This window comes from Amblyomma americanum, chromosome 1, assembly GCF_052857255.1.
Source record: "Amblyomma americanum isolate KBUSLIRL-KWMA chromosome 1, ASM5285725v1, whole genome shotgun sequence".
NCBI classification, from domain to species: domain Eukaryota; kingdom Metazoa; phylum Arthropoda; class Arachnida; order Ixodida; family Ixodidae; genus Amblyomma; species Amblyomma americanum.
The window spans coordinates 328,877,082-328,896,983 of record NC_135497.1 but is presented as its reverse complement, the minus strand read 5'-3'; the positions used below and the strand labels follow the sequence as shown (position 1 = coordinate 328,896,983).

General features: G+C 48.6%; 1 protein-coding gene and 1 pseudogene across 1 annotated transcript in view; both read left to right on the top strand.

The window, feature by feature from the left end:
* The window catches only part of LOC144116466 (uncharacterized), a 31,680-nt pseudogene extending 28,752 nt beyond the window's left edge, over positions 1-2,928 (top strand).
* SLO2 (slowpoke 2) overlaps positions 1-19,902 on the top strand; it is a 604,504-nt gene that overhangs the window by 180,178 nt on the left and 404,424 nt on the right. The gene's annotated exons all lie outside the window — the stretch shown is intronic.

Genomic DNA, 19,902 nt, shown 5'->3' with positions numbered 1-19,902 from the left:
TCTAACGTCTTTCGATAGAGACACTGCAGTTTAGCTTTCCTTCATATCTTGGCCTCCTATATATGATTTACGGAACAATTGTGGCGTTACATTATTGGAGCGTGGCATTGAACTGTTTGGCGCGAGTAAACTGTTAGCAAAGTGTTTCTTTTTTTAGGCATCACTAGGGCTAACAACTGGCAGCAGATCTAGGTATAGTTTAATTCTCTGTTGCTGAAAGGTTACCAGCGTTTTTCCATCGCGTTCCTTCCAACTATGTCAGTGGTCGCGACTGCCATCGAAGTATTTACACAAGTGTTATGCCTGCATATCGACCAGTACACCGAGAGGCATATTTTGTTTCTTAACTAACAGACTGAAGTCTATTCGGAGAAAAAGCAATTCTTTAACGGCTGGAGGCAAGCGAACAGCTTAAATTAGAAAGTTACAGAGCGGGGAAAGACACGCCCCATGGCGCAATTTTCGAAAAGGTGGCTGTATTTCGAAATCTTCCTGTCCGCCACTTTGAGTCCACCCTGAGAGAGCCGGAGATTGCGGCCTCCCACACGCGCTTACAGCGACCCTGGAGGGTTTTCAAGATAGGCGTTTTCAGGTCTGCGTACATTTTTATTTTCATGCACTTTTTTCTTTACGAAGAGGAGGGGCCGGCAGGAAGGCACTTTTATCACGCTTGGAATAAAGCTTCTACTGTAAGTATAATACCGTTGGGGCTGCCGTGTGTTCCTTCACATGCGACGTTTTAATTGAAACTCTTAACACATCTTCCGGGTAAAAAGATTGAATAATTAATCTGCAGACTTTACCAATTAATTAAGGATTAAAATATTCATCTGTACTCCTGACGAACGTGAAGAATATTACTTCAGTTTCATCGTTGCATTGATTAAGCTTTGCTTTAAGCAAGTTTTATAGAACACCCCTTACTAAAACAAGCCAGTATAACGCTTTATTTCTATTTGCTAATGTTGCTGCGAAGCGCTAACCGACACACAGACAATTGTCTGCACTCACGAAACCGAGACAAAATTTACAACGACGAATGTATGTTGCGCTTTGCGCAGGATTCTTCGCGCCCGCGGGGGACAGAAGACTCCGATGACGTCATACCTCTGAGATTATTTGCGTCTGACTGCGTTGTTATTTCATTTGTTGCCTTGTTCATCTCCCTCTGTCCGATTTAATTAGCGCTGTTTACATTAAGTCGCAGACGGTCTCTGTTAGAGCGCTCCAAGCCGCTGTGATCGTGGATGGAGAGGCTGCGCTCTACCGTCGCGGTGCCTCCTTCGCCGGTGTATGCCTCGATACTGAAGACCAGCCTCCCCGACCGCGGTCACGGTGGCCTGAAGAGTTTTTGACCGAGACTATACAGACTAGCTCTCAACAGCACCTTGGATAGCTTCACGTCGTGGCCGCCTGTCAGCGTCATACTGTTGCTAGCGCTTGCGCGATACAAGGTGTTTTGAACCATTCCATCGCGTCTATGGAATTTTCTGCATACCTGGGCTAGCCCCCTTCGCTACCGGAGTGCTTTAGGCACAGTGCTCCGAGTCCGCTGCGCGTCTTAAGAGAGTGAGAGTGCATATAAGTTAAACGTTTTTTCAGACCACGCTAATAACAAGACTATTGAAGTTTAAGTTGGCCAAAGGCCTATTCCCTACAGGTTAGAACCGACAGTGACCGCAAAAGCTGGCCATTCTCGGGGCTAGTTTTTTTTATTGCACTACGGGCTATACTGCCACCATTCGCGGCACAGTTCTGTTGGCAAAAGGGGCTCTGTCGAGTGATAATCAAAACATAGGCTGCACGTAAGCGACTGATGAAGTCGAGGTTTGTTTTAATTGTAAACACGACTTTATTTCTATCAATCACTAAACTTTCTTGATTAGCCTGAGTTGCTTTGGGAAGTTAAACCCCTATAAACCAACTATAAACCAAACTTTGTTGATTAGCATAAACTCCTCTAGATGGCGCTCCTTGGCCACGCTGCCTAGTTGATCAGTAGTAGATGACTACAAGTATCTTGGGGTGTGGATAAATAACGGCGCTGGGTATCTGACGGAGCATGAAAAATATGTACTGAATAAAGCTAGTAGGAATGCTGCTGTCATGAAAAATAGGACACTGTGGAATTACAGTAGATATAAAGTGGCAAGAGGGATCTAGAAAGTGGTGATGGTTCCTAGCCGGACTTTCGGTAATGCGGTCCTGTGCATGAGACCAGATGTTCAAGGAAGGCTAGAAATCAAACAACGCGGTGTAGGGAGACTAGCTTTGGGAGCCTATGGCAATACATCGAATCAGGGGGCACAGGGTGATATGGGATGAGCGTCTTTCGAGAGCAGAGAAGCTAGCAATAAGATAGCATTCGAGCAGCGATTGAGAAAGATGGGGGAAAAGCAGTGGACTAGGAAAGTTTTCAGATACCTATATATAAAGAATGTTGATACCAAATGGAGAAAGCGAACTAGAAAATTCACAAGCAAATATCTGGGCAGCAGCAGGGGGGAAAATCAGCAATTATCGGTTAAGAAAAAGGTTAAAGAAACAGAGAGAGTTCTGTGGAAACCAGGGATGCTGACAAAATCAGCACTGGGAACATACAGGATCTTTAAGCAGGAAATTGCCAAAGAAAATATCTATGATAATTGTAGGTGAAGCTCTTTGTTGTTTGAGGCCAGGACGGAAGTTCTGCGGACTAATACATTTAGAGTCAGGTACCACGAGGTAGACACGTTGTGCGTTGCGTGCGGAGAGGAGGAGGAAACGGCTGAACACTTGACACTTTTCTGTAAAGGGCTTCACCCTACAGTGGAAAGCAGCGGCGCTGATTTATTCAAAGCATTGGGGCTAAAGGACCGTGAAGGAAAAGTAGATTTTAAGCGGGTAGAAGTAACCAAGCGAAGGTTATCTGATTGGCGGATAAAATGAAGACAAGAGTAAACTTTCACAAATCATGCCTAGGTGGCTTGAACCACCGCCTGATTTAAAGGGTTCAGCCTCCATCCATCCATCCATCCATCCATCCATCCATCCATCCATCCATCCATCCATCCATCCATCCATCCATCCATCCATCCATCCATCCATCCACCCATCCATCCATCCGTCCGTCCGTCCGTCCGTCCGTCCGTCCGTCCGTCCATCCATCCATCCATCCATCCATCCGTCCGTCCGTCCGTCCGTCCGTCCGTCCGTCCGTCCGTCCGTCCATCCATCCATCCATCCATCCATCCATCCATCCATCCATCCATCCATCCATCCATCCGTCCGTCCGTCCGTCCGTCCGTCCGTCCGTCCGTCCGTCCGTCCGTCCGTCCGTCCATCCATCCATCCATCCATCCATCCGTCCGTCCGTCCGTCCGTCCGTCCATCCATCCATCCATCCATCGATCCATCCATCCATTCATCCATCCATCCGTCCGTCCGTCCGTCCGTCCGTCCTTGGGCCATTAAAGGCTCCCTGAAAAGGGTGCTTGAGCTTGGCTATAAAATGCTCACCGCATTATGTAGAGTACAGGCCAGCGATCGTTCATGCCGCACGTATATACAAGTCCTCAAAAGCGAGTCGGTAATTTACAACACCTTAAAAACTTCCGCATCCGCGCCTAGCGGCGACCTGCGGTGCAGCGGACTGCTAGCATTGGTTCGCGCGCGTTGGCAGCCGGCGGAGGGGGCGAGTGCGAACTGCCGGCAGAGGAGCGCCGACATTTCAGCGTGCAAAAACTGACGAGAGGAGAGGAAAAGGCGCGAAGTCGTGGAAATTCAAATTTTGACTACAGATAAATCAGCTTCCATAAAATGCACCTAAAAAAATTCTTACTGGATGATAGTTGTGAAGCGGCGTCCTTTAGCATCCTAGGCAGATCGCACCTTTGTTAAGACCCCTTTCACAGTCCATTTAAACTGCATCATCATCATCAGCATTTGAGTCCTGTTTAGTGTAAGCGAGCATATTCAACCTCAGAAGTCAGCAGTAAAAACTGGCACGTATTAGAAGCGGTCACGACACACCATCAAAAACGTAGCGGATCCATCAAGTGATTGCAAGGCATCGCAGCGGCAGCAATACAGTATAAGAACGACAGGCTGCACAAGATGTAACCCTCGATGCAGACATTTTCATACAGCGTTGCAATTTACGTTTCGCTGCTCCGAATTCATAGCGCGCTGCCAGCTGACACACCTTCGATTAATACCTGCTAGGCTGTCGCATTGATTTATTAGCTGTCGACAACAAGAGCGCGAACAGTTAAAGAGACTGCGTCCTTACACGCGGTCGTGCCCATTCGCGCCCCATCTGCACCAACTGGAGGCCACTGCGCCTGAAAGAAACCGCGTTCGCCTGCGAGTAAAGCAGAACAGACGCAGCGAGTCACTGCATTTAATCAGCAACACACAAGCATTTCGTTTTGCGGAGACCCGAGTTAGGCTCCATGTTGAGTTGAAACCATGTAACCACTGTATGGTTTCGATCGCAACGCTCCCCATTTTACTGTACGCGACCTGTGTTTTCAGGTTCGCGCTTGGAAAGTGCCTCTTTGCCGGTTAAGCATCGTGCCCTGCGTGAGCGAAGGCACTGCGCTCGCCGTCAAGTAACGTCGCCTCATTGCTGCCATGCACGTGCGCCGCGTTCAGCCCATGGACCCTAGACAGCCTCGGCTGTTCACCGACTCCTTTTCCACGCCCCTCATCCACTACCCCGCGCTTTGCGAGCAGGTAGACGCTACAGTCTGCACTGCCCGCTTTGCAGCTGCAGAAGTGCGCGTTGGCTGTGCTATATGACAGTCTTGCAGAAAAGAGAGGAAAGCTATCAGAGCGACACTTTTGCGCGGGTTCTAGTTTATGCTGAGAGCGGAAGCCGTCAGGTTCCGGGTTTACAGCAGGAAAATGGCGTCGAACTTCGTATTTCTGAACTTTTGCGGAAGCGAGCGCAGGTAAATTTTGTCGATAATTAGATTGCCAACAGAACCGTATATGGCGAGTGATAGTTGTACAGGCGGGGAGTCATCATCATCGTCATCATCAGCCTTACTACACCCACTGCAGGGCAAAGGCCTCTCCCATGTCTCTCCAATTGACCCTATCCTTTGCCAGCTGCATCCACCCCATGACATGTGGGAACGGGCAGTGAAATAATCGAACATATTCACTGACTATGTGGCATTATCCACCCAGGTGCAGGTGCGGTCCCAGTTAGCCACCCCAAGGCCGTGCGGTATTTAGGGGTGGCAGAAAAGTAGTGAACGCACCAGCAGTATAATGCAATACGTGACGGCTGGATGGTTGGTGGCGTAAAACTAGAGAGAACGCGCATTCAATTCAATTCCTTTATTTTACCATATACATGGAAGGAGCTCTTGGAAAGATATTGGAAAGATTGAAAGATATACCCTCTTTTCCGCCATTTAAAAGGGATAGAATAAAGCACGCGGTGCTTATAAGTACCCTGAACCACGGATCCTCAGATTGGGAAGGTACCAAAAAACATAAGGGACGTTGTTAGTGGTACCCGCCATTGCCGTGTTCTTAAGAGGGCGCTCATAACATCCACGTGTGCAAGGAACACACAAGTTGGGAGAACATGCACTGTGAAAGTAGCGTAAACTGGCTTAGTATATCTTCATTAGATGCACCACATTATAGTGTGCGGAAATAAACTGGGCACGTTACAAATCATATTACCAATTGGTCACATTATGGGCGATTCTTCATGAGGGCTTACGTATCAGCCTCATTCAACCGCACTGTAGACATCCTAAAAAATCAAGATCTTCCATACATTACATGCAACCACTGCCGCGTATGAATTAAGTCGAAATCAATTTTCAGTGCACCCCTCCTCAGTCTGTTGCAGCTTTCCGTGTCATATTGAGCCCGTGATGCAGGCTTTCAACGTGAGCCGACGCACTATGATAGCCTACGCTTGAAGAGAAAGGCTACAGCGCTTTGTCGGCAACAATTTGGCTTTAGTGCAGTTACATGAAAAGGTATTCAACACTCTGTGTGCCCATCGGTTCGGAACCCACCGGCCGCATGTGGTTGTCTCTCCTTCTAATTTACGCAAAAATTACCTCGTATCTAAAATTATGGCGAAGCACGTTTTCTACCCTAATCGACACAACCGCAATAATAAAAAAATAACTTTCACTTACGCACTCTTTGGTTTCAGTGTCGTGGCTTCTTACGTAATCATATCTTAACGAGACCCTCATCTCCGGGCCCTTGTATGCCTGCCGGCTCACAGCGAAGTAGGTTATTTCAATTTCTTCCCGTGCCACGAGACCTTCGAGCATAATGACTTGCTTCTTAGCTGCTTTGAAAACAAAGCAATCAGGTTTTCTGTACTCTGAGACAGGTCGTAATAGAATAGCTCCGGATTGGTTGAGATCACCCGGGGTACTTTGGAATATACCGCTATTGCACTACACAGGTGTTTCTCTTTTTATATATTTCACATACGTCGAAATGTGGTCATTGTGACCGGGATCGAACTCGGGACTCCTTGCTCAGCGGTGCAATATGCCGTAATCGCTGAGCCACTGAGGTGGCTAGTTCGCTCATTTGTTTCGCGCAAAAAATGATGTGCCAGAGGCGACACCTGAATTTTTTTATCAATGCTGGAAAATAAAATAGAAAAGAAATGAAACCGTCACAAATCTCTGTAAAAATTATTCAGTTTTGATTGGTTTCTCACAAACACTGAGCGTACTTTTTTTAATGTTTCCATGTTTATACCACAGAGCTAAGAGTACAAAAATTAACGATAAGAACTTTATCAGTGTGTATCTGCAAGAAAGCGAACAATAAAGACCCTCCCAGCATTTTCTTAAGTCGCGTTACAAGGTTTTTACGTGAGTGGTATACTATAAGGCCATCAGGCGAATATTTCGCTTACGAGCCGTGTTCTGTATAAGCTGAATCAGGTCTGTTTGCGTTATTCGACATCGATCATTTCAATGCAGCGTCGCCCGACACTCAGAGGGGTAGCACAGGCAGCGGCGTGGACAGCGTCCACTTATTCGCCTCTCCCTCTTGTGAGCAAGTTTTCCCCGAAGACAGCGACAGAGAAGCGGTGGAGGGAAACTAAGGGGCGCAAGCGAGCTCCCTAACGCGATTGATACTTTCCTCGGCACATGTGTTTATTCCCTATGGCGGCACCGCGTGCATAGGACACGCCGAGGGTCCCGGCGCGCGCCGGCGACACACGCTGGGCGGGTAACTAAATTTGTTATGTCCGCCTCAGGGCACGCGAATGAGCGCGCTGCAAGCGCCGCAGAAACGCTCGCCACTGGCTCAGGAGGAAGCGAAGAGAGGAGGAAGGAAGGATGGAGAGCGCGTGGAGGGCACGGTGCATCGCCCAGGGGTCGATGGAACAACTTCTCACCGCAGCGTCTATTATACGGAGGCGGCCTGGTCGGAAGCGAGAGCAGCAGGTCGTAAAGCAGGTGCTGTTATACGCAGCGTTAGGCCAGCGCCTGCTGAGGTTCCTGCATGACAATAGCCTCCACGATTGGCTAGAGAACATAGGCAGCACCAGCAGATACCACATGGCAAGGCTTGAAATTTAAAAAAAAGATTTGAAAAATAAAAATTGGTTAGGCGTGTGGCCCTGCATGCTCGTAATCGAAAGGAGCCATCTCACCGCAGACAACTGCTAATTTCCTTGAAGAAACAATAGCAAACTCGTCCTTCGGATATTTCAGAGCCGAAAATTGTTTGCCCATCGCAATCATCACCGAGTCTAATTGGTGTGGTATTATTCTTCATAACCACGCAACTCCAAATATAGTTATTTAATTCGTATTTCTCGCCGCAGTTACTGGACTTGCGCCGTCAAGCGTGATGTCGCAAATTTACCCGGCACAATTGGGCCGGCCGCTAGTGGCGGCACTACTGCGCGCTTGTTTTTCGTAATTTTCGTACTTTTTGGGCTTTACTTTCTCCTATCGTACACTATACTTTAAAGTATTTTGCTCAATCATGCTCACGACTGATGTTACTCTTAGAAACAGTGCACGAGGCACAGCCGGTCAATTGGCTTGTCGCAAGTTCCGTGCAGTGCGTAAAAAATACGAGGTGAGTCAGCAGAGGTATTACAAGTAGTGTTATTTGTTGTAAAGATTTTGTTTTATTCGGCCTAATAAGAGAGTAATTGCACATGCTTTAAACGTACTGCATGGAGCTAAGCTTGTTTTAATTGGGGTTTATTCGATATGTTCTCTTCCAACAGGCCGTCACGGGCTTACTCGGACCAAAAGCAATTAGGCAAGCCTATTTCGAGAGCAAGTTTAGCTTTGGTGGCGGCGTAGTGCTAAGACTGTACCGTATAATTAGCATCGCTGCCTCGCTCCCGAGCTATCATCGGCCGTCGTATTCCAGCACTCGGCAGCATCCGTTGCTCCCTGGCCATAATCTCCTCGGGCCAGCTCGGCAGATGCCGCGTACACAGAGCACCTCAAACAAGATGCCCCAGCGTCCGGCGGTCTCGGCCCACGCGCTCCTCGCAAAGACGCTGTTGATGACTGCGCGTCGATCCTATTCGCTCACTGGCGTCACAACGTTGCCAGGAGCGTTGCTAAGCGTGATGTCTCCGAACGGGGGTTTGACGTCAGAGCTATGAGTGCTGTTTACGCGAGCCGCGATTCCCCGCTTGCGTCGTATTGGTGCACTGCGTGCTCTTTGCTCCGAGTGGTCGTTAAATTGTGGTACTGTCCAATGCGGCGCCTCCTACTCACGCTGCTTGTGCGCTCTAGGTGGTAAAAGGGAACAGCGATAAATAGAGATAAAAAAAATACGGGAGAAGAGAAGTGCGGTGTGTTGATTATTTTCAATTCCTAAAATTAGAAATCTGAAATTGGGATTATATTTTCGAGTTTATTTCTTTGTATAGGGCTATTGACTGGTCATGCTTTTCTTTTTTGTGGGGGGAGGGGGGGATACGATGCAGTGCTGTCTAGTAATGCCTCTCCACCGAATATTTTTATTTACCGAGGGGAAAAGAATGGAAGAACTGTTCTAATTTACCCTCGATGAACTGAAGCAACATGTACTGTTCATACTTTTGACTCGGGCTGTCACCCCACACCTGCTTTCCCTGGCCTGTATTTCCTACCTTCGAGGAACGGCACCAATACAAAGCGGCATCACCGTAGAGGCCCTGACCTAGCTGACAAAGAAAGCTCGCGATGTCAAAACGTTGGCACCATAGATAGCTGTCATAACCTTGCACGTCTTTAGTTGCTGCGCTGGGCGCGCACCGTGGTGGCGCAGTGGCTTCGACGCGTTGAGCTTTTGACGCTCTGCTGCTGAGCTCGAGGTCGCGGGTTTGAACCCCAGCCCCGGCTCTCGCATTTCGATGGAAACGAAATGCAGAAAACACCCTTGTGCTGTACCATGATAGTGGACGGTAAAAATTCCAGGGGGGGGGGGGGGGGTTAAACCAAGTCGCAGCCTCCACTACTTCACTATGGTTTCACTTGCGCCCACATGCACCTCCCGTACGTCAAACTCACCATACCATACGATGTCATACCTTACCTTACCTTACCCTACCTTACCCTACCTTACCATGCCATGCCATGCCATGCCATGCCACACCATTATGATGTCATTATTTACTGCGTTATATTCATTGTAACGCTTCGGGACCCGAACAAGTAAGCTGTAAATGTCGCTAGCGCAGTAGATCCATTCTGCGCCGTCAGTGGTGCCTAGCATTCAGCTGACGCTGATCCACTTCGGATCGATTGTTGTGAGGTGCCTTCCAACTTCGCGTGTCCCATAAACCTGCCGCCAAAGGGCCTTAGCTTCCAGTGACGCTGCCAGTGACGGCTCTTTGTTCTTGAAAGGCTGCTCCTCATTGTTCCCGACGTCCGGGTTTCCGGTACGTGGTGAGAAAGATGAAAAGAACAAAAAAAGTACATGTTCGAGAACTGGATCAAACAGCGTTCCCGCACGCTTCCTAGGGGCTCTGTTCGCTACAAGCAGCCCGGCAGTGTGCAATGCTGCGGGGCTTCCTCTTTTCCTTTCGGGAACAAATCTTGCTGGGAACTGTACGGTCGGTCTTCTTCCGTGCACTGCTACCAGCAACGTACTGGCCAGCAGGGCGCCTTTGTGGCAGTGCCGCTCGCAGGAGCCGCAACGACGCCCTTTATCGCTTTGAGGCACTGTGAGTGAAGAACCGACATTTCGTACTGGTATTTGCTTTTCTGTTTAGTTGTTCGTTGTCATGTGTGTTTGTACGTTTTGAGACTCAGTGTTGTATCGCCAAATTTTGGTGGTTCCAGTTTTTCAGATTCGCTGGCACGACTATAGTTTCCCCGAATTTGCGTGCTCCCCTTGCGTTCATCTTCACTTCACTTCCCTTTTTTTTTTTTTTACTGTCTGCTAACAGTAACGAGCCCTCAACTTATTGCGTTGACATTTCAGGAAAAGACCGAAGCCGAATACTTTAGCCGAAGCAAAGAATATACCAGTAAAACGTCATGCAATGGCAGCCCAACCCGCAGCGACTACGTGCTACGTGCACAATCCGTGCACGTCCGACTTGAGTTCGGCACCTAAAGCAGCAGTCGTCAAACCGGATGCAGTTGCTAGACACCAAAACCTCGCACTCGCTGTTTATCGCATTCCTTAATTATAACCAAGGCGATGTCATTCATACATTTTTTTTCAGACGTGACTATTTAGTGGCGCATGAGAACACTTGGCAGTGTTAAGACGCTGACAAAATTAACGGAGCTCGGCGGTCGTGAAAAGTGAGTAAGACCGCGAAAAGAGTCGAACAGTCGAAGAAAGGGGCTGGGGGGGGGGGGGGGCAGTTAAGTGTAATGGACGGGACTCGGAAGAGCGTTAAATACCCAGAAGCAGAGTAAAACAAACTTCGTGGGTCCACGGACGAAGCAACTGCATACCTTTACGTGGACTAACGGGACCAGTGCATCAATTTTGTGTAAGTGTGGGGGAGGGGTGGAAGGTAATCAGACTACGTGGGCTGCTTGAGGCCCTCCCCTCTCCCCCACCAGCACATCTGGGTCAACGCGGTTTCCGCTGCAAGGCTTTGTCCTGTTACAACACCAGTGGTTGGAGTGGGAGTGCCGGACCCCACTCTGCAGGGGTTGCAAATCGCCAGGAGAGGTTGCAGGGCTCTCTCCGTGGCTTTGTGAGCCCACGTAGCCCATTGCCCGCGTACGGGAGCAGGTATGTAGGGGTCTGTACTCGGCAAGTAGAATCCGATTAAAAAAGGCAGAACAAATTCAAAACGTCAGAAATCACATAGCCGCACGATCTTCCTCTCGGTGCGAAGAGCGCACCCCCCAGCCGCGTACGCGTTGGCTGGAATTCCGAAGAGCTCGACGGCTCGCGGGGGCTGGGCGAAATAAGCCTAAGCCTAGGTTTTGGGGAACTCACTCTCAGGCCTGCAGCGGTGGAAACTATACAGAGCCCATTCGGGAGGCCAGTGAGCACCGAAACGCGGGAAACCCCGGTGGCCACTACGTTGCAACTATGAGCAGACCTGACAAAATCGAAGAACAACACCTAGCCCTAAATAGCGGGGGGGGGGGGGGGGGGGGGGGGCACGCAAAAATATCTTGTGGTAGCGTGAGGTGTGAACTGTGGACATAAAACGAGACGTCAAACCTTTGGAGACTGCAGGTAGGCGTCTCGCATACTATGTACGGGGCGAACACTGTGAAAGGGTTTCCTCTGCGAGCGAGTATGTTGGAGTAAGAGCCGAAGAACCAAGTGGGTGGTCCGAAAACTCTGGCTTGAGGGAGGGGACCTTAATCGTCGCCCCTGTTTGGTTAACCTGTCTCGGAGGGTAGGAGGCACCGGCAAACATTTTCTGTGGCATGGAAGCGCGCTTGGAGACCAAGGGCTGCATATCTGGCTAATAGTGAGTACTCGGGCCTCTATGGAGGCCTGTATCAGGATCATTTGGAAAAAAAATTGGAGGGGTCAATTAAGCTCCTCTTTAAGAGTATGACGCGATAGCGTGAATGGGTTAATGCCCATACATGCGAAATTCGTCATTCTCGACTTCACATTCATACATCCCTGGGAGTCCTCCTACCACTACTGGCGCAGTGGTGCAGGGCTTAAGCGATGCGCCACTGCCCTCAGGTGATGCCACCGGTGGGGCTTGTGTAACTGAGGTTGCTCTTCTCGAGCAACCTCTCGCTACCAATAATTAATTTTACTGCAACGTACAACGGTGGTCATTTTGCCCACAATCCGGTGGGCAGGCTGCGATGGCGCCACAAGGTCACATGACCTAGGCGGTCCACCTAGACTCCTTCTCCGGAGACTTTTCGCTCACAACACCAACACTAACGAAACCTACGCAGACCACGCCGGGTTTTCTGCAGAACGGGAGCCTTAACGCTGTCGCGTTAAAACCACGCTGTTCCCATTTTCGCTCCGTCTTCCATAAGCCCATCCTGATAGCCCACATGAAGTTCTCACATCCCACTCCATCCATCTTTTCTCAGGTGAGGTCAAGGGAGTCTGCCCGGGCCCGCACCCCGGCGCGTATAGTTTTGCCACTACTCATAGCATTTTCTCGCATTCTTTGAGTTTTCGCCTTCTTTTGCAAAAGGACCTATTAGCTTTCCATGGCCAGATCATTTTATGTATCTATGGGATTAAGCCTTTTGTGTTCTGAGCAGCGCAGGCTGGGGCCCATTATTTCTCTGTTTTTTAGGTCAGCTCCAAACTACTAAATGTGCGACTACGAAAGCGAAGCGCCTTTCTCTGGGTAAATGCGCCGCCTTCGCCAGCAGGTAAGGAACGCGGTGGAAGGCATTCGCAGACCTCAGCCGTCCAGGCAGCACTTGTGTTTTCAATGCTCGTTTCCACACAGCGTCATAAGCAACGAGGAGTGCAGCGCGACTTTCTGTCCTTGTTATAAAGAATGACGTGGTTTCCTTGGCAGCATTCGACTCTTTTACTTGTATAAACGTCTGAGAACTCTATGTGGTCAGTGTTTCATCCCACCACACCCCATACCTGCTGTGGCAGCGTGTGGTCGAGTAGTGGCCGGGGATGGTAGCTGAATTGTAGTGCAAACACGCAAGAAACCGAAATTGAGGAAAGGGCAAAATATTTATTGCAATTACACACTCATTTCAGACACCATAGGAGGCAACCTATATGCACTCGAATTTTCTTGTTTAAGATGTGGTTAACAAGGTCCCCAAGTTTTTCTCTTTTTTTCAATCGTTGATTTTCGTTGGTTCCGTGCCTTGTTCGTGCTATCATTGAGGTGCACCATGTCACGACCTGACGTAAGCCTTTGTCAAAAGTTTGGAGCCCAGGGGATTTTTTTTCGATGCTGTGCGGTAAAGCTCCTGCAGCACCCGTGTAAGTCCTATCCGTTGATTGGGGCAGTACTAAAAGTCTTCTTACCTAGAGGAGATTTTGACCGCTAAGGACGCATTACAAGCCACAGGGTGTGCCTGGGAAGCGAACCCACTGTGCTCTAAACTTTTTACAAAGGGGGTACACATATGTTTGATGCAGCACATGTTCTTCCTTTTTTTCTCTGCTCGCGTTGGAACCAAAATCGTTGTTTTGGTTGCTTTTTAGTTCTTCTGCGGGCTTGTCAATAGGTAGGTAGGGCCGTAAAGCTGAATAAATCCCACATTTTTTGCTCCTCTCCTAACCATGGTTTTTCTCTGGTTATTGCGCTGTACTGAGGTCAAAATAAACCGGACCCGTTTAATTCTATTGCTCTCTCTCTTCACGACTGCCTACGGTCTTATGGAGGTCCGCATTACAGCATTGCAGCACATAACTCAAATAAGTTACACCTTGCTTATTACAACAGTATATTTCATCACTGCTTGGAAGTCAAGCTAATCCAAGACATGCAACTTTACATATCAGCTTACCCGGAAGAATATACATTTCAAGAAAAGCAAATCGTCTCAGGAATACATCATATGTTGAACTGGAAGCTCGAAAGTACTGCCTTAATTCCGAAACAAGGTCATGAAAACTGCACAGTTATTACTTTCTGTCTAGGTGCAGTAGTTTACGCAAAGAGCTCAACAGGAGTTGAAGCTGGTTCACACAAAATTCAAGTGGACTTGTTATTTAATTTCATTTCTCTGCCGTTTGCAGTTGCAATCGCACTAACAGTCATAGACTCATCCCAATAAGAATGTGATTTATTGCGGTTGTTGTTAGTTTGGCTAAAGTGGCTGCAGCACGCTCTCAACGATCATGTTTTTCTTTATGCAAAATTTCACAATAATACCTAATTTCATTATGTGTTGGAATGCGATAGCATTTGCAGCTATTGATGCCTTAACTGGAAGTGACGGAACTTGAGGTCTGGTGACGCCACTTGCCTCTGGCTAATGAAAATGCTCCGGTCTGATGACGTCACTCCCTCCAGCCAATGGGCGAATTTTATGACCAGTCACCCATTTTCGCCCCATGGGGCTTCTAATAAGCGCGTGAAATCAATGCTTCTTGAGACGTCTCACCGGAACTTTTTCGGTTGCCTTCGTTGGCAGTGATCCGAAGGTTGCTTCAAGAAATATCGCTGTGTGGAAATTCTTGCTTCTTGGGAAGTTATTTTCTTTAGCCCTCGCAAATTAAAAACAAGAAACGACTTTTTTTGCTTGTACTTGCTCATTCTCGTCGCAGGAATGACATTTATCTCATATTAATCGATTTTCGACTTTCTTTGCAGGTACGTTCCTACGCCTTCTGATCGATGACAGCCACTCAGGACAGCAGTACGGCCATGAAAGCCGCGCCACTGCTGAATGCGTGGTGAGATTCTGGGCGAGTTTGCCACTGCAGGTTCAAAAAACGACGACAGTCTTTAACCCCGGTCTGGCGCAGGTAACCATTTGCTTTACTCAGTGAGAAAGGGGCTATGTAGACTGACTGTTCATGTTCTTTTTCTTATAATTTCTTATAATTTTTCTATTCCTTTTGGTAATTACGTCGTCTACTCAGCAAATTTATTTTATCCCGCTTTCGTTTGGGTTAAAAACAGAATGCCACCGCTGTATGTCAAGAGAAAAAAAAAACTGACCTGCTGACCTCTTTACTTCGGTAGACGTTGCTTGGACACTTCCAGGTAGTAAATTCGCCGCAGCCTGCTACCTCGTTGACAAAAAAAAAAACGCTAGTCAGCGACCTTTTTCAGGACATGCAGCCGTCCAGAGTCATCTGAGGACCGTTGGGGCTCACGGGCGAATCGAATGGGCGGGTCCACTGCGCAAGAAAACGACAGCGTCATCGTTGTCGCCTTCTTGCGTGAAAGCGGCTTGCGCGAATGCGTCGGCGCCTTGCATTGATTTCCCCAGGTGCGAGCCGAGATGAACATCCAACGCCAGGCGAACAATAGGTGCTGGTTTACCCTGCACAACACCACTGTCGCACCGCTGACAGCGGAAGACGTTCGTAATATTAAATGCGATGACGTGCGACAGGGCACGCCTTGTTCTGCGCCGTTCATTTGACTGCGTGACTGAGCATGAACTGAGCAAATTGAGGGTATGCCAAAGCGCTCAGGGACGCTGCTGCCTCCTTTGAGGCTCTATATGAGGTTTTCGCGTGGTATGTCTTCTGGCGGAAGGCGGATTATTTGAAGAACTGCTTTAATGTTACGCACGGAAAGAGCGTCGCTCTCATAATCAAGTAATAGTTTGCGCCCTGTCTGTATGTGTCGTTATTGTCTGTGTAAACCTTGAGTAGCGAAATAACAATGTCGAACATAATCAAACAGTATTCTTTTTTTACATGGAATCTCGCTTACTGACCAGAGAAGAAATAGTGCAACGTTTCTCTCTGCAGAGAAATATGCAATAAACAAAGGAAGGTGGCCTTAACCACTGCTCTTGGAACCACTTCTCGTGCTATTTTTCTCTTTGTCTTGTATCCGTTTTCTTTATTAATGCTAAGCCATTATATATGGCTCACGAGACGTAGAGCTGTCCGCATAATCTGCCGCCGGAAATTGTCCGTAGACCGTGGCAGCGGAAGTCGAGTGACCTCATAATCGTAAAGTAGGTGTGGTGAAGCTTATAAAATTGATGCCGATGTAATATGTCGTAGTGGCAGTTAATGAAGACCGGATATAATGAATGTCGTAACTAGAAACAAGATATCACGAACATGCCGGATATAACGGACTGTAACGTGGCACAGGATGGCTTATAATGCCGGATATAACGAAGTGTCGTAGTATGTCGTAACTATAAACCGAATATAACGAAGTATCAAAGTATGTCGTAACTAGAAACCGGATGCAACGAACTTATCGTATATAACAACGTGTCACGTGACATAGGATGACTTGCAAAAAAGTTGACGTCATCAAAAGTTACAGATCGTCGACTGGCACCTTCGAAGTCCGAAAAGTGGCGGTCGGGTGTTTGACGGTACATGGTAAGTGGCTGAGTAAAAGTGAAAATTAAGTACAAGTAGAAGAATGAAAGAATAGAAAAAAGAAAAGCGCATAGTTGCTCTCAAAGTTTTTCCTGTGTCCTGGTGCATACGAGAAGATTGCGCTCTGTACATATAAGTCGTTCTTACCTCACATGTTTTACATGCTCGGTTTTCGTCTCCACTGAACTTTTCTTCGCATTGCACAGACGAAAACTACCAGCAGTTGTTTGCATTGCACGTGTTCATATTTTTCTGTAGCCGCTCCTGTATTGGACCCTCCATCGATTTGACAGAAACAAACACACTGACGACGAGAAGCAGTAGACAAGCCTGTAAGAAAACACAGTAATGGTATTAAAGTGTTTGCTGTACGTTAATGTTTCCCTTGATCTCGCGTTATTACAGTTCCGGCACCTACGCTTCACTAGCACTTGCGTTTCTATTATTCTTCTACCGCAGTGGTTGCAACACCATTACCACAGTGTGTCTGTGTTTGTGTACATCATCACTGCTGTGCGTTGACAAAGCGCGCTGTGTACTGCGTATGGTTTATTTTGAGTTATCAGGTTGCGCTTTTCAGTACAGTGTTATCTTTTCACGGGTATTATTTATTGTTGTCATTTCGACGTAAGATTGAGAGCGCACTGGAAATTCGACCACCGTGAACTTCAAAGGCAAGAAAGTAAAGCAAGAGCCAACCATCAGTGTTTAACTCGGATTGCGCACCGGAGCAGCGGAGCAGGGACATAAAAAGTATAATTTTTGCTTATTGGATGAAATAAGAACGCCTGGCGCGCCGCAGTTTCCATTTGTCTGTGCGCCTCGGTATAGACGCGACCAAGCCCATTCGCAGTAAAGTTTTCAGGCCGGAACCGAGCATTCCCGCGATAGTGCTTTCAGACAGTTCGTATTGAGCTCTGTTGGCTTGCAATGGTAGAATGCTGGCGTGACTTCTCTCGCTTCCATGAAGGAAACCAGACGACCAACTTTTAGTGGTTGTGAAAGCGCAAACTATTATTAATGAAGTGTTTAGGAGAGTACATAGACTAGGCGCGCTTTCACATTTCTTTGCGTAGCTCTTCCTCCTTCTTTCTTGTCTCTCTCGCTTTCTTCTTACGATTCCAGGCATGCGATTTAAAGGAAGCTCCCCAAGTGCAGTCCACTCTGTCGCGTTTCAGATCTGACTTCCTGAAGTGATCTTAAGTGCGTGTCTGCGTTAGCATTTAACTGTCCTGGGCGGTAATCGAGATTGTAATGGTAAGCAGACAGTAGCAATGCCCACCGTTGAACTCTTCCTGCGGCCATGTGCGGAATTGGTCTCTCCAGGTGAAACAGTCCGGCAGGTGGCTTATTATCCGTGACCAGAGTGAAATGCTTCGCCAACAAGTAATCTCGAAACTTGGTAACACCGAACACCAAGGCCAACGTTTCATCTTCCAGTTGCGAATAATTCCGCTCAGCCGGTGTCAGCGCTCTCGAACGGAATGAGATGGGGTGATCCCTGTTCCCGATTCGGTTTGACATCACCGCGTCGACCCCCACTGGCGAAGCGTCGCATTCAAGCCGCAGCGGCTTTTCGGGGTCGTAGTGCACGAGAAGTTCCGTTTCCTCCATAGCGCACTTGGCTGCCTGAAAGGCTTTTTCGTGCTCGGCTGTCCATTGCCATCGTGCTCCTTTAGCCAACCGCCTATGGTGTGGAGCCAGCGTTGTTGCAAGCTTCGGCAAAAACTTGGCGTAATATGTGATCAATACCAAAAAGGATTTTAGCTGGCTTACCGTCTCTGGTTTTGGTGCGGCGCTGATGGCTGTCATATTCTGAGGGGGGTGTAAGCCAGTTGCGTCGATCTTGTTTGTGTCCCAAGAACGTAACTTGCTTCTCGCGGAACCTGCATTTGTCAAGGTTCAACTTGAGTGCGTTGTCGCGCAACCGCTCGAAGACTTGCCGGAGAGTTGAGTCGTCGTTCTCCTTTTCAGCAATAATGATGTCGTCCAAGTACACCTTGACGCGAGGGAGGCCTTGAAGAACGGATTCGAGGCGGCGGTGGAACAAAGCTGGAGCTGATGCGATGCCGAAAGCGAGGCGGTTGTATGCAAACAACCCTTTGTGTGTGTTCAACGCGGCCATTTTACGGGCTTTGTCGTCCACTGGAAGTTGATTATACTCGTGTCGTAAATCTAAAGTGGTGAACACCCCCCACCCCCCTCCCCGCTTCCGTGGATAGATGCGAAGATGCCCTCAATTTTCGGCAACGGGTGCTTTTCTAGATGTGTCGCTGGATTCACGGTTATCTTGAAGTTGCCACACAGCCTAATATCCCCATTTCGCTTCACTACAGGCACAACGGGGGTAGCCCCCCACTCGGGAACTCTCACTGGGGAAAGCACTCATTCCTGTACTTGGCGGTCAATTTCTGCCCGACACCTTTTCCCGAAGCGCGTAGGGAATCGGTCGAGCCTTGAGGAAGCGAGGTACAACGGCTTCTTTTTTATGAAGCTTCACGGGTTGCCCCTTGCAACAACCTAACCTGTCCTCAAAAACTTCTCGAAATTCCGCCAAAAGGTTCGCTGCCGCTGCGTCACCGTGTGCGGCATGTACGTTCAGCGGCGTGCAATCTTCCAGTAGTGCCATGACAGCCTTCCGGAAGGCTTGGATGGTGTTCTGGCCGCACAAAAGAGGCCCGTTGCAATCCATTACAACCAGCGATCTGTCCACTTGCGTGCTACCGCATTCGACTTTCATGGCTACTCGGCCAAGGACCGGCAGCGGCCCCAGGAAGCACGTCAGGTGCAGTAAAGCCTTCTCCAGTGGCGGCCACCATTCGCGATTATTCTCGAATACCCTCCTTGGAATGGCGCTGATAGTGGACCCTGCATCTACCAGCATGCGCAGCTTCCGGCCTTCCCAGATGAAATCCCTTTCGAATTGCGGACTTGTTACTACTGCAGCTGTCAGCCTCCAAAGCGTACAACATTTCTTCGCCACTTCAGTCGCTGCCGTCTAGCTCCTTCACCGCGTATGTTCCTGAGGGGTTAGCGCGACCACTCCAGAAAATCTTCGACCACTCCAAAAACTGCAGTCCTTTGCGAGACGTCTCAGGTCGGTGATGTAGTCCCGTACCTTTTCGCCTTCCGCTTGGTTCCGCATAAAAAAAAAAAAAATAAGCGTAGCTTACTGCTATCCCATTTGCTTTTGGATCGAAGGTTGTCCAGGCGCTGTACGACGGTCTCGTAGCTCAGGCTGTTCACCGATTCCGACTGGCACCGGCCTTGAAGCACGCGAACCACGTTGTTGCTCAGTGCCGACACCAGAAGCGCACGCTTTTTCCCTGCGATCTGTGATGCGGTAGCCCTCAAAGAAGGCCTCCAAACGAACACGGTAAGGGCTCCAGCTACTGGTCGCGTAGTCAAATTCGGGTGGTCTGGCTGTCATCGTGTAGCTATCCCATCCTCGTCGCCACTGAAACAACGGAACGTAGCCAGCGGGTAGTGGCG